The sequence below is a fragment of the Watersipora subatra genome, chromosome 4 (genome assembly GCF_963576615.1).
Source record: "Watersipora subatra chromosome 4, tzWatSuba1.1, whole genome shotgun sequence".
Classification (NCBI taxonomy): domain Eukaryota; kingdom Metazoa; phylum Bryozoa; class Gymnolaemata; order Cheilostomatida; family Watersiporidae; genus Watersipora; species Watersipora subatra.
Window position 1 is genome coordinate 64,771,535 of NC_088711.1, and position 13,191 is coordinate 64,784,725.

Consider the following 13,191-nt stretch of genomic DNA (forward strand, 5'->3'; position numbering starts at 1 on the left):
CTCAGTAAATGTGCATAATATTATCCTAATAATTCAACCAGTTTTACCTCTCTGGTACTAGGTAGCTAGCAAACCCAACCTGATCACAATGAGAAGAATCAAACTGACTGCACCAGAACCAACTCTTTTTGTAGAATTATCATGAATAAAAACCATCTAAAAGATTTTGGATACCATGAGTTGATAGTCTAGCTGTATCAATAGCAATATTGTCAAGTCAGCAGCGCACATTAATTAACATGGTCTACATTTATGTGATTGTTCACCACCGCATCATGAATATAGTCTGCTTACAAAACTTAAATGTATGAAAAACAATCTCTTTAAAATATTTCAGGCTCAATTTAAAGGATGATGCTGCACCAACCATTCAACTTCAATCTGGCGCATCAGTACCATCACCAAGAAAGCAACAACCTGTATCACTTACTATAAGAGAGAACAGATTAGAGAAAAAAAGAACACTTGCTCCAAAGTAGGTCACCAGTTCATAAGTATAACAACTGCCTATCTCTGATGTGTTAATGTTGTTACTTTTTACTGCATGTATGTTATCCCTCATACCCATATGCGAAGCATTCCATCTATAAACCTTGTCATGTCTGCATGTGCCCAACTTAGTCAAGACAGCTGCCTCCAATTTGTCAATTTAACTAAGGATTCGCATGATTGCCAGGCTCAAGATAGGATCAGTAACATACAGCATAGGTAACTTTGTTTGCAGATGCATATGATGACCTCTTCCTATTACAGCAGTAAAGGCAAATTATTATATTCTGAATCTGTAACAGAGATTTCAAACTGAAGAGTGATGTAACACAACTTGTTGTCATTCATAGGAGTAAGCCGTAAGGCGACCAAGCGAGTACCAACTGCTGTTTATCGGAGACAAGATGCTACATATAGTGAGTGTGGCAGACTTACCACCGCTGATTAAAAAATGTCCATACCAAATAAACGGGGTCTATTTTTTGTCCATGTCCTCGTAGGTTTCTCAAAGCTGCTTTATTGATCACATCACGATTGCTTTCACAGTGGTTTTATACAAACCAGTCAAATTATCAACAAAATTGTCCGTTTCATAATTTTGTAGATTACATTGATGACCTCTTCAAGGAGATGGAAAACATCTTGTCAGGATAAAACCCAGTGTATGTTGGTGTGGAGCCGCCAATCTTAGCATCAACAGGTCCATCATACAGCTTGAAAGAGATCGAAGCAAAACATCTACCGAGGATGGTTGCCACCAAGCCCAATTGTTACAGAACAGTTGAAGGCGAGGTAGAAAAGATAGTCAGCAGTAGGGGTGGTAGGAGAGGAAGGCGGACCAAGGGTGGTAGATGAACTAGGATAGAGGGGCTAAGGATGGTCGAGGGGCTAGGATTGGTAGAGGGAGAATGGAACCAACAGCTAACAAACAGCCAAAAACAGACTAATTCTTTGTAGACAATATCTGGCTTCACAAATATTTTATGAAGCCATGTTGGATGTAATTGGACTAGACAGAAACATAGAAACAGATCATCGACATCTTATACTTGAAGCATCTAACAGTATATTAAATTGTAATTAAGCATTGGGAGAATATAGTAGAATATTGTAACAATATCGATGACAGGTCATGTCCAGGACATAGGTGGTTTATTCACCAACTACGAAAATGTTGACAAATTGGATACGAGTCAATAAGATTGAAAATTCATGTATGCTGGTTTGTAAATGACAATAAAAATTTGCCCAACACAAGCAAAACAAAGGTACGACATTAAGCAAGACATTTGCCATTTATTCATTGGCAAACAAGATGGGCTGGAAGTATCTTTAAAAGCAATATTCAGTAAGACAACAAAAAATTAAACTACTAACAATTTAAACAATATTAGTTTGACAACTATTTAACAGCTAATATAAACAGTAAGATTCATAGCAAAACAGATTTTCTTCGACTGAGTTTCTTACACAATTGAAATAATATTCATTTCAATTCCTTTTCAGACAAGTTATGTATACCATTTGACGGACACTGAAAAGCAGCGGCAGAAAGGGTGTAAGAAATTCGTTTTGCACACTTTGGGATATAACATCACATCCCATGTTATACAGACGGCAAAGGCTGGCCATCAATCTTAGCTGGCTATAACCCCTGACCAAAGTAGACGAAAGAAGCTGGAGGTGAATCCATTGCATGAACAAATAAATTCACACATTCATTCATACAACCCTTGCATTTCACAAGGAAGAGAACACGCGCCACATTTTCTCTATTCCCCTCATGGCTCCATGATCCGAGAGATGCATTCGAACTACCAACAGGTACACGTCAGGAGCAAGGTGAACCATACAACGTACATGCGGAAGGTCAATAACTTTAATTTTTTTTTTGCCAAACTTAATAAAGAGGAATCTGAGACATGCTCTTTTCTTACCAGCGATCCACGACATGAATTAACTAATGGTGAATGTGTTGGTACTGACTGTGTTCTGTATAAGTTAAAAGAGAAGCCCTTGCAAGTGGCAAGTACAGCGCGAGAATGCTGCAGAAGGGACGATGCTCAGGTTAAAGGCAACATTGTGAGAAATTTAGACCTTTCAAAAGGTAATAATGACCCCGAAGCTTCCCGGCTATAAGTCAGCCTACTTCACCAAACGTCTTATAGCTTTTCAACAAACTTTTGCCCTTTGGCAAATATACTGGCAGCGCCAGTTTATTTGCCAAAGGGGGCAAAGTCAGGGCAGAATCAATGGTGTGGAATGGGCCTTTAGCTGGTAAAAAGGCTGATGACATCACCTCCTTATTTATTTCTGCAGCACCGAAAAATGGACAATATACCAACATCAAATACTATATGGACAATTGCAGGGGGGGACAAGAAGTATACGTTATGTAATGCATTGACAGACCTGATCAACTCTGATAAAGTATCTAGCCAATCTATGACGCTAAAATATTTAAAACGGGCCACACACTTCTGAGTGCTGATAGTAATTACACTGCCGTTGAATGAGAGGTAAGGAAAAACGATAAAATATACCACTTTAATGACTTCATTCTATCTGTAGAAAAAAACAAGTATACACGCTATCAGCCTGGCATCACTTCTGGAAGTATGTACCTGCTCAATGCGCATCAAAGCATAGCAAGCCATCTAGGCCATTTCTATCCAATTCTTGCCCAGTTTCGTAGAAGAAAGCGTTGCGGATAATCCTTTGGGATTTCTTGATGAAAAAAGGTGGCCATCATATCAAACCTTTGTCCTCATATGCCAGAAAATCGGCGCTTATTTTGGCAGTCTGCCAACTGCTTGTGTGGATGATCTACTTGACCATGATGAATAATTTTCGTATGTATAGATTAATCACAGTGTATGTATCATTAAATTTATTAATTATCAGGTATAAGTACAGAGCCTACATTTTATTGTGTTGTGTTTAATGTTTTCAATGTTGTCAGTTTTTTTTAAGTTAATAATACGTTATAACCATAACGTTATATAACCATTTTGATTAGCCATAACAAGTGGTAAAAAAGGAACAAGTGTATTAGGCAGTGAACAAAATAAATTTCAGTAATGCTTTGAGTTATTTGATTGTTGAATGTGTGTGAGGAATCTGCGCAAAGCATTAAAACTCTGTAGTGCCTTTCTACTGCAGTTTGTAGAGACAATTGTTACAGGCAACTGCAGGCAACCAGCGTTAAAACAGATTGATTATAAGACTGATAATTTAAACTGACAGCTTGATATTGTATTCATAATGATAACATAACTGGTAACTTGCACCTAACAAAGATTTTACAACAGCTGTGCAGAAAGTTTCGCAAGTGATTTCTAAAACATCAGCAGATAATGCTTTTTTAATGCGAAGGGCAGTAGGTTCTAACACAGCTTGTTATAGAGCCATTCTGATGTATCGTTCCTTCTCATGGCTTTCAGGAAATGTCAATGAAAGTATAATGAACGATGAACCAAGTCCGGATCAACTATCTGATCATGCAATTTTAACATTTCAACATTCAGGGTGTTTGTGAAATTATGCCTCAAATATTTTATATATTGTTACTCTTAAAAACTTTTCAGTCTAAAAAGACATTCAGCACTTTGTTTATTGTACTGTCGGACTATCAGGTTTATAGTATAGTAATCCATAGCATTTTTGAATAGATTTTTTGTAACAGCACCCTTGCTCGCTAACCGTATAGCAGCTACAGTAAATATATGCAAAAACAGGCTCTTGTAAATTTTTAGTAAGTTGTATTTTGTTTCACAAACAATAACCAAGATTTTGCTACCGCATTGTTGTACAAGGCAAAGGAAGAAATACAAAACATAATATGACCTCCTAAATTCCATTCAAATCTCAAAAAACTTTAAAAAATTCAGATGCTAAAGGGCGTTTTTGGTAACATGGTGGCAACAATCAGCCCAAGTGATAGTTCTATCGAAGCGTCACATCATTCCTCCAGTCAACAGGATCAGGCAACATCTGATTAATGACTAATGGTATAGATAAAAATGAGGTTCTTGTGAAATTGAACATCGAGGCAAAAGAAAAAATAAAGTAAAAATAGCGTATTTATCGAGACGCCTTCATACTCTCCCTTCAAGCTATCCAAAAACGCTGTAGCGATAGGCATGCACGTGTGTTTTTCTGCACAGTAATTATGAACAGGTAAACCAAAACCAGTTCAGGTTGTCAGAAATTGAAGATAGGAGTGACATTTCTGATTTGACACACCATACTGCAAGAGAAGAGATGACCAGTGCAAATGTGCGCGTGTGATGTTTACATGGTTTTAGTTATAAATGTCTTGCTTGTACCTTTCTTGAGCAAAAAAAAAACAAACAGAGAACGCTTGAACAGGACTTGGCTGGTCTAAGGAACCGAGCTTGAGGAACCTATCATAGAGTTGAGGTAAATGAAGGTATTCAGAAAGGCAAGAGAATAGTTGGTCGAGGTTTAAAAAATTGCAGGGAATAAACTTACACCCAGTCAATACCCAGGTTGTGGTTTCATTTCTTGTGCATTTAGCATGACCAAAGGGGCATATTCTCATAATACAAGCATCTTGTCCACAACTTTTCGTGAGATGCAAGGTAAAGATAGAATAGACAGCAATAACAGCTGAGAAGTCAATGTTGACCCAACTTCGGGTAGTGGCTAGGCAGCGCTGGTGCTGGTTAGTAATAACTCGGCTCTTTATAGATCTTTTTCAACATTGATTCTTCGGACACTTCTAGAAAATGTCAGTGAAAATAGTGGACGGTCTGGAGATTGTTCAAAAACAAATTAAAAATGACGATTTAGTGAGATAAAAAGGAAGAAGTAAAAAGCGTATTCGGAATTTTCAAGTTTACTTTCAAATTTCAAACTTCTCAGATCTTATTGAGGAGCTAGAGAATGTTTGTGAAAACATGGTAGCAACAATCACACACAACAGCATAAACAATGTGTGGCACCATTCCTCCACTCAGCAGGATCAGGCAGCTGTTATAACAGCAGAAAGAACTATATTTATGTATTCAGCTTCACCATAAATACAAATAAATCATTTGATCAATGACTAAAACACAGATTGTTTATGTGAAATTAATCATTTAAGCAAAGAGAAATGAGGTACATTTAAAAACAGGATATTTGCTTAAGCATTTTGTAAACCTTCCTGTTTTTGTTGCAAAGGATGGACATGAACAAGTACATTAAACCTTGCTCAGGCTATTTGATTCTGCTGATACATCAGAAGTGGATGAGGGTGCGACATGCTTAATAAGAGACATATTGCTCAAGAAGAGATGATTAGTAAGTGATTGTATGTATGACTTACATAGTCTTTAAAGCAACAGAAAATGAATTTGTCTTGAACTAGTCATAATTTAGATGCCTATATTTTTTCTTTCTTGCATTGCCATTATTATTATTATCATGCATGAACTAATTAATTGGTGTTTTAAATTCTACATAACTGACATTCCATGTAATTTTAAAACTTTGACCTGCAACAACTTAGTCCACTTCTAATATTTTATCTTGCATTATAACGTAAACTAAAACCTGGTTAATAAAAATTGATGTTCACTCAACTACTATTGGCTATTTTTCTAGTGAGTTTTCTGAAAAATATCTGTGGGTAAAATCAAGACAGGCATTGTTTGCAACTGTATAAATTATCTGCCTGGTTTCTTTCCATTGAAACATTTACCTGCATCAACTAACAGTATCAATTATCTGCCTTGTTTTTGTGTTGAGTGACGAATTATGTCAACCTAATCCCCTCAGCAGCAAGCACAATGTGTGGCACCACTCTTCCAATCAGCAGGATCAGGCATCTGTCATAACGGCATTCACTTAGTAGTCATACAACTAAGGTGATTTTACTTTATTCAGCTTGCTGTATCGGATAAAGATCGTCAACATGGTAAGCTAACAATCCTTTAAGGATGTCATATACACAGATTAGCTATATACAGTACATATAACATCTACTACTCATATCATAAATTGTCCTTTTTGTCCGAGTTTTTTATCTAAAGTATCTCAATTTCATATTGTACATTAATATAGTTATATGGGTTTAACCCTCCAATTTGGGTTCAGGACCAAAACCGCTTGTCAAATAAATCAGCAATTGTTTTTTTGCACAGTAATTATGGATATGAACAGGTAAAGCAAAACCAGTTCTAGATATTTCATCCTGCTCATGTCAGAAATGGATGATGGGAGTGACATATCTGATTTGACACACCACATTGCAAGAGAGGAGTTGATCAGTGCAAGTATACTAATCAACTTTCAGAAGCGCAGAAAAACTTCAAAAAAATTCAGAAGCTAGAGGGTGTTTTGGGTAACACGCTGGCAATGAGCTCATCAAGTGATGGCTCTATTAATGCTTCACATCATTCCTTCAGTCAGCAGGATCAGGAAACTGTCTTAACAGCAAAGGTAAGTAGCCTATCCAACCAAAGGTGAACATTAATCGTATGGTTGATGACTAGGGGTATAGATAAAATGTGGTTCTTGTGAAATTGAACATTGAGGCAAAAATAAAAAGTAAAATTTGCTTTTTTGTCGAGTCATCTTCATACTCGTCATGCAAGCTATCTAAAAATGCTGTAGTGATAGGCCTGCATACGTGTTTTTTCAGCACAGTAATTATGGATATGAACAGGTAAAGCAGAACCAGCTCAAGATATCAGAATTGGATGATAGAAGTGACATATCCGATTTGACACACCACATTGCAAGAGCAGAGTTGATCAGTGCAAGCGTACACGTGTTTTGTTTACATGGTCTTAGTTATAAATTCCTTGTTTGCACCTTTAAAAGCAGAGAGATAGAAAAGGTACGGAGAATGTTTGAATAGGACATTGCTGATGTCCAAAACGGAGCTTAAACCATAACTGTCACGAACAACTTTTATTGTATTTACTAGGTAAATCAGACACGCTGATTCCGATTTTGTACTCAAAATAAAGATTAGTCCACTAACCTTCAAAGTCATTTAGGCTTTTTTAAAGCGTTTCAATATCCGTTTCGAAAACAACACAATCGGCATTACAAGCTCCGCCCATAAATATGTGACGAAACCTAGCTTTTTCAGAAACGGAAGTTAGGAAAGTTTAGTCCGATTTAGAATAATAGAGATGGGTGTCTTAAAACCCATTATTATCTAAATCCAGCCTGTAAAATAATTTCAGTTTTTTATGAAAGGGATATAAACTATTCAAAATTGCTCGCAGCTTGTTACATGACGTTTAAATGGGCTGGACGCCGAGAAAAACGAGCTCAAAAAGCGCGGTTTTATCACGAGCTAGCGTTGTTATCGCGCTTTTTAAATATGCAATGCTAAATAGCTCATCTACCTTTCAGAAAAGACATATTATTTTTAAAGCTGGATTTAGATATTAATAGATTTTAAAACACCCATCTCTATTATTCTAAATCGGTCTAAACATCTCTACGTAATTTATGTTCCTAAAAAGCTAGGTTACGTCAAGTATTTATGGGCGGAGCTTGTTATGCCGATCGTGTTGTTTTCGAGACCGATATTAAAACGCTATAAAAAATCCTTTATTACTCTGAAAGTTAGTGGCCTAATCTTTATTTTGATTACAAAATCGGAATCAGCATGTCTGATTTACCTAGTAAATACGATAAAAGTTGTTCGTGGCAGTTATGGTTTAAGGAAGTTATCACAGAGTTGGAGTAGAACAAGGGCTCTAGAAAAGGAAGAGAATAGTTGGTCAAAGTGCAAAAAAATTGCAAGGAGTAAACCTGCACCCCGTCAATATTCAGGTTTGTGGTTATATTTCCTGTGCATTAAGCATGACCAAGAAGGTATAGTCAGAAAAAAACAAGCAACACGTTTTCAACTTTTCGTGAGATGCAAGGTAAACAGTGTTTTCATGATGCGCATGATCCGCAAATCTGAGCCAATCCGCAAGTTAACCGCATCATGGAAGCAGCATAAATTCGCAAGCTAAGCAAGTTTTGCGATTCGCAAAACTTCATCGAATCCATCATGCTTACAGATCATGGAAACAGTACCGATGCGCATGATGCGAATGAAGCGCATTAAAGTACCGCACCAGCTATTCAATTTTAAACATTTTCAATACTTCCATTTGGGCTTTGTTGATCAAGCTTCACACGTTTTAACAAGGAATATTGCTTTAACATTAAATAATGCCAAATACATCGTTTAGCGACAAAGAGATATTTATCTGTTATTGCTAATAAAAGAGCACAAGGTGCAAAAGCGAATCCATGGAAAAGTAAAGAGAAATCAATATATTTTAAAAAGTTTAGCAGTTATGCTTTTGTTGCATAGTAATAGATATGAGCAGCTACAATAAGCCTTGTTCAGGCAATTTGATTCTGCTGATAAATCAGAAGTGGATGAGTGGTGTGACATGCCTGATAAGAGACATTGCTCAAGAAGAGATGATTACAAAGTCATTGCATGTATGACTTGAGACCATAGTATTCAGAGCCACACAAAAGATGAGTGTCTTGAATTAGTCATCTAGTCACTTCTTTCCTTGCATTGCCCTTATTATTATTATCACAACGTATAAAATAATGAATCAGTATTTTGAATGCTACATAATTGACATTCCATGTGATTTTAAAACCTTGACCCGCAACAACTTAAAGCCATTTCTAGTACTTTGTCTGGCATTATAACATAAACTCAAGCCTGGTTTGCAGAAATTGATGTTGACTTAACTACTATTGGTTAATTTCCTTGTGAATAGTTTTCTGAAAAATATTTGTGGGTAAAATCAAGACAGGCATTTGTTGTAACTGTATCGATTATCTACCTGGTTTCTTTTAGTTGAAAAATTGACAGGCTTCAACTGTAACAGTATCAATTATCTGCCTGCTGTTTTTTTATTGAGTAATGAATGATTTCAACCTAATCCCCTCAGCAGGACGAACAATGTGTGGTGAACCTGCAACAACTTGAAGCCATTTCTAGTACTTTGTCCGGCATTATAACATAAACTCAAACCTGGTTAGTAGAAATTCATGTTGACTCAACTACTATTGGTTATTTTCCTTGTGATTATTTTTCTGAAAATTATTTGGGAGTAAAATCAAGACAGGCATTGGTTGTAACTATCGATTATCTGCCTGGTTTCTTTTAGTTGAAAAATTTACAGGCTTCAACTGTAACAGTGTCAATTATCTGCCTGCTGTTTTTTGTTGAGTAATTGATGATTTAAACCTAATCCCCTCAGCAGCACGAACAATGTGTGGCACCATTCCTCCAATCAGCAGGATCAGGCAGCCGTTATAATAGCGTTTATTTGGTATTCATAAAACTAAAGTCATTTTACTTCAGTACTTACTGTACATTATTCAGCTTGCTATATAGAATAAAAAACGTCAGCGTGGTAAGCTAACAATCATTGGAGTATGTCATATGAATAGATTAGCTACTAATCATATATAAACTGTCCTTGCTTGAGTTTTTCATCTAAAGTATTTCAATTTCATATTGTATATGAATATAAATATATGGGATTAATTCTCCAATGTGGCTTTAGAACCATAACAACCTGTCAGATAATACAGCAATTCAGCAAAATAAAATACAAAATAAACATACTTGTTGATAAAATTAAACCACCAGCCAACATACAGCTAAAAACAGGCTACTTTTTTAGTAATGGACGATATCAACCTAATCCCCTCAGCAACATAAACAATGTGTGGCACCATTCCTCCAATCAGCAGGATCAGGCAGCTGTCATAACAGCATTCATTTGGTATTTATGAAACTAAGGTAACTTTACTTTATTCAGCTTGCTGTATAGAATAAAAACGTCAACAAGGTAAGCTAACAACCCTTGGAGGATGTCATATAAATATATTAGCTACTATCCATTATATATCATAAATTGTTCTTCCTGTTTGAGATTTTCTATCTGAAGTATCTCAATTTCATATTGTAAATGAAAATAATTATATGGGATTAATGCTTCAATTTGGCTTCAGAACCAAAAAAACCTGTCAAATAATTTAGCGAAATAAAGTTGACAATAAACATACTTGTCAATAAAATAAAACACAGCCAAAATCCAGTTAAAAACTGGCTACCTTTTTGTAGACAATACCTGGTTCCACAAATATTTTATGAAGCTATGTTGGATGTAACTGGACTAGACAGAAACATAAAGACATAGCCATTTTATGCTTGAAACATTTAATAGTATACTAAATTGTAATTACACATTGGGAGAATATAGTGGAATATTGTAACAATATTGATGATGATAGGTCATGTCCAGAACGTAGGTTGTTTATTCCCCAACTCCGAAAATGTTGACAAATTGACCACGAGTTGAATCAAATCAAAATTTATACATGCCAGTAGTTCCTAAATGGTATAGTGCAAATTTACCGACCACCCTTAGCTAATACTTTATAGCACCTGATACATGGATTAAACATTAAGCGAAAAATCTATTATTTATTTATTGGCAAACTAGATGGGTCTGGAATATCTTTAAAAGCAAAAGATCCAGTAAGACAGTGATAAAAATCTAACAAACAACTTAAACAATATTAGTTTGACAACTATTCAACAGCCAATATGAATATGTACAGTTGAGGTCCCATTATATTGCTTTGAGCTATTCACATTAAGAAAAACAAAGGGTATAAATTAGATTCTATATGGAGTTTAATTATCCAGATTCTGCTATACTGCTTCAAGGTGATGGTGTAATTACGATCCCAATTCGACTCGAGTAGTTCTAGTGTTTGAGAGGAATACATAACAGTAACTTCAAATTTTTTATTGTTCATTTGATTGTTGGTGGATTGGTTTTTTGATTGATGTAAGTTAGTCTCCGCTAAAATTTACACCCTTATCAATTGTAAGCAAGGAATCCTACTAAATTCTGCTTTGAAAATCAAGCAAGTTTGTTTTCCCAAGCAGAAGTTGGTAGGCTGCAAATTAAAAAAAATCTTTGATAATTGCAACAATTATAAGTCATCAGATTGTTCAAAAAATATAGACTATCAGGTGGAAAACTACTAACAAATGCAGCATACCTCTGATGCTGTTACAAATGAACAAAACAATCTAACAATGATTTGCAAGAAAGACAAAGATAATTACACCTGACATTCTAAAACGCCAATCTTGCACACAGTCAAATGTCAATGTAGATTGTAACGATGAGACATAACTCATTTCTGTTATCTAAAAATGTAAGTCTAGATTGAGGTGCAACATTTTTTTACTAGGGGTGCTGTAAGAGGCAAACTGATGGGTTATATCATGTCGGATGGGCGAAGAACAATGGACCATTCGCAAATTACATGAGGCAGTATTTTTCATTTACTGATGAGCTCAGGGTTGATATGGTGCAGCACAAAAGATGAAAGGATCGTTGAGCCAACAAACCTACACAGAACAAGTTTGAGAGCTTGTACTTCAACGAAGAAAAAGGTCCAAGTGTCGAGCAAGGAGAATGCAGTGATGACTGAATCTAAACAGTGATATCTACTAGTACGTAAAAATGAGAGTGACGACTGTCAAAATCAGGCGGTACGCTGTTCAGCGACCTGGTTGTCATAGCGGCCATGTGTTTGACATGTAAACAGAACCAACAATATAGCTAGTTTTGTGGGTCAATTGTGATCAATGTACTACATGTAATTTCAAACACATCAAAAATTGTTATTGACTAGTCCGAAGCTCCTTTTGCCGGATTTGATATTCATATGCAACTGATGTCTAATAATGGGTCACATTATTCTATTATCCGTTATAATATACCTTGGGAGAATTCAGGCAATTTACCAAAAATAGGAAAATGAGACACAAAAATATAACAAAATCATCACCTAAAGGCCTAAATCTAGCTATAAAAGCTAAATATAGCTGCAAACAAGCCAATAACCGATTGAATCTCAGCAACGAACCAAAACCTGATGTAAGATCTTTTGCTAAAAGCTATTTCAATAAACCAACTAAATCCTATAGCCGAGACCCTGCTAAAGCCAGTGATTCTTAATGGAGAAGGTGTACCTCATTATTAGTCAAAAGGCAATACGAATTTGCCACTAATAGACAGCCAATCCAAGTCACTACTCATCAACATAAAGGAGGCAGAAAAATTGTGAAAGTAGTGGGATTAGGCATAAACGGAACTTGAATGAAATGCATGTGTAATAATGAGTTTGACGACCTTAGGGTGATTTATGTTAGGTTCATAGCTTGCAAGTGTCCCAAGGTGGAATTAAATCACTAGGTGTAGTAATGAAATGAGATATTACTTAAAATGCATCTGGTAAGTCATGGGGAGCAATATTATGATGATCTGTCATGAATTTAGCCACCACAGTTTCACGCAACTTTTTCACGCATCCCATGTTTTACTAGACCCGCGTAATCGCTACATGTGTATTTATGCAGCCAGAAAAAAGAGAAAATATATGAAGACCTCAACGGAAGAACGATCAATGTCACAATTGTTCAAACTGGGGATATAGCCATTTTAAAGTTTAAAAACTTGGACATTGATCAGTTTTGCAAAGAGCTTATTTTAAGTAGAGATATCCCTAAACCTGAATCATTTTTGCTGAAAGTTTGTCACAGAGACTAAACTTTGTGGCCAGAACTATCTAATGGAAGAAAAAACCTAGTATTTTGAGGAAATGTGACATTGATCGTTCTTC